The sequence below is a fragment of the Nicotiana sylvestris genome, chromosome 8, assembly GCF_000393655.2.
Source record: "Nicotiana sylvestris chromosome 8, ASM39365v2, whole genome shotgun sequence".
In the NCBI taxonomy this organism is placed as follows: Eukaryota; Viridiplantae; Streptophyta; class Magnoliopsida; order Solanales; family Solanaceae; genus Nicotiana; species Nicotiana sylvestris.
In genome coordinates, this window is record NC_091064.1 from 217,969,781 (window position 1) to 217,972,640 (window position 2,860).

The 2,860-nt window shown below is 33.7% G+C and overlaps 1 long non-coding RNA gene across 1 annotated transcript; it reads left to right on the forward strand.

Moving 5' to 3' along the window:
• The first annotated feature begins 450 nt into the window (after positions 1–450).
• On the forward strand, positions 451–2,076 carry LOC104215983 (uncharacterized). The gene is made up of 3 exons (XR_708358.2): positions 451–582; positions 925–988; positions 1,786–2,076. It is a non-coding gene; the product is annotated as an uncharacterized lncRNA (long non-coding RNA).
• The last annotated feature ends 784 nt before the right edge of the window (positions 2,077–2,860 follow it).

Sequence of the window (2,860 nt, forward strand, 5' to 3'; positions counted from 1 at the left end):
AAAAAAACTACTGACAAGGTCCAATAATTAGATTGCTCACAACTCAAAAGAGACAAAAGTCGCATGCGGATAAGAGGAGAATGGACTTTGTTTTTACAATTAGCGATAGAGTGTCACTAACGGCCTTCCCGTGAAAGTCATATGGAGAAATCATACAATTGAAGAAGCTACATCAAAAGTGAAAAAGATGTTATGCGAGTCAAGTGTCCTTATTTATTTTAGTCTACAAGTACGAACTTAAATTAAATTCGGGGACCGAATTTCATAAGGTGGGAAGAATGTAATATCTCACATTAAAATAAGGGTACTTAAGTAATTATAAAAAGAAAAAAAAACTAATAAAACAACAAAAAAAGAAATAAGAGAAAACACAAGCGGGCTTGGCCCATCAAAAACGTAAAAGAGCTTTAGCAGAAGCTTTAGTTAGAAAGGGGTTTTGAGATTGAGGATTTTATAAGAACTGGAAGAAGTCTCGTATGGGAAAAGGGAAAACAAGCCAAAGAAGAGATTTGGTGAAAATCTTTTCATCAACAAGGCATAAAAACCAGAAAATTATTGGTGTATTTTTATGATAAACTCCAGGTATTACATGTATTTTTTCTTTCTTTAGAAACAGAAGTAGCTTTATATACACAATTCCACACATGACTAAGTAAATATGAGGTTAGACTAGATTTCGATTTTAAACAAGAAGGTTAAGAGATTGTGAGAAATCCATAGGACCTTTCATGAATTACAGAGTATATTATATAAATAGGATAAAATTTATAGATTACGGATTAGTTGAATTTCTCATAAAATGGGTAAATATAATTTGACAAATTAATGGTCAAATATGGAACTTTGAGAGTTGCATCTTCTAAATTAGTTATGGATTAGCCTAAACAAGAAAATTAATACTAGCTTAATATGATGTGATTATAGATTGATTGAAGGAAGTGCTACGGATTGCTTGGGGTGGTGCGTTTGGTATTTTGGCACGAGTACAGTGAGTAGTAATCTTACCACAGTTTGTGTTTTCATAACTTGCATGGTTTATACGTTATTTTGAAAGTAAAATGTATTACCGAATATTTGAAATTGCATGTGGGACACGTCCTTGACTTGATATGGTACTGAAATATTTTACTTGAGATGTTTACAATTATTTAAAAGATTCTCATTGTTACTAGATATGTTTTACTGTTACTTGAGATATGATTACCGTTACCGAAATTGGATTACATGATTTGATAAGAAGAAATGCCATGTACTATTTTAAAAATGTTTCCAAGTGAATATTTACTGTTTACAAAAAAAAGTATAAATGGGAGGAGACTTTGAAGGATCCCGTAGCTGACTGTGTGTTCGTTAGACCCGGTGCACTTTGTATTTACCGATTACCGAGTACAGTTATAGCTCTCAATAGTGGGAAGGTAGAACTAGCATACAGTTACAGTTTTTTCTCGAGTAGAGGCCTACAAGTTACATTTGACTCCTTTTACGAAGGGGTCCACATAGTGATGTAGATTACATGATCCTTTCTTGGAAACCTCCCAAATATAAAGATTTTGTATGAGACAGTGTTTATCGAGTTTATTAATGATTTGTTAAATTGATTTTAGTTACAGGAAATCATGAATAAACTGATTATATTTACCGTTTTGAGAGAATTTTATTTTTATGATAGTTTCTGATTATTATTACTATAAACGCATGTTTCTGACTTGTCCCTATTAAAACGATTGTGAATAAGTGTTATTACTCACTGAGCTAGTGACTCACTCCCCGCTATTTCTTTTATAGAGACAGCAGTTGACGCGAGCGAGGATTTCATTAATTAGAGTACACTAGTTGATAGTTCCTGGTGAGCTCCACATTTGTTCATGTGGGCGAAGAGTTTATTTGTTTGCTATGTTCTCTCCATTTGAACTCTTAGAGTCGCTCTATATTCATTTTATTAGTGTCATGAGTATTCGTTCATTATTAGACCCATGACTAGTATTAGATTCTCTTATAGTGTTTTAGAGATGAGTTTAAGATTACTGTGTTGCAAGTGATTGATTAACAGTGGTGAATAACTGTTTAATTGAAGATTATGAGATATTTGGTTGATATAGTTGGTTCTGTTGTTTATTTTTGAGACATCGTAAATTTTTGGATAGTCCTAAAATTGGGGAAACTCTGTCCGATTTTCTGGAAAATATCAATGAGGCTTACTTGGGGGCACTAGCTCCTAAGCGCCGGTCCTAATCCTAAATTGGATCGTGACAATACTAATTTAGATCTTGACTTAGGGAAGATATCTCGACTCATCTCAATCAACTGTCAAAAATATTTACCGAATTTGTGCTGTCACTTCATTCGAGAATCTACAATAAGCAAGCGATTAAAATTATTAGACCAACTATTAACTTCAACCCAATTCTTCAATTTAGGTTCTACTTGGCCATTAATGGCTTCATATCATTTCTGTCCATGAACTTCATCATCCCAACAATTGAAACATCATAATACACTATAATCTAACTTTGATAGTAGTAAGCAATGAAATTATCTTAAACATTGCCATTAGAAACCCTTGGTCTGAGTTCTTGAAAGATCTTTTTGAATTTTTGTTGAAAACCTAGGGTCTTGGAAATTCTAGGTGTGAAGTAATGTTAATCTAAAGTTTCTAACTTGAGTTCATGGTAGCAATCTTATCTTGGGTGGATTGGGAAAGCCCTAGGTCGTTCTTGATCGAAAAACCTCGCAAAATACTATAGAAATAACTAGGTTCGTCTCTTCCCGAAGTGGCTTTTATATGTAACATTTTTCTGGCTTTGGGCAATTGTGGTGCGAGGCACACCCGGAGCACCAAGCACCAACAATTAAGGTGTGG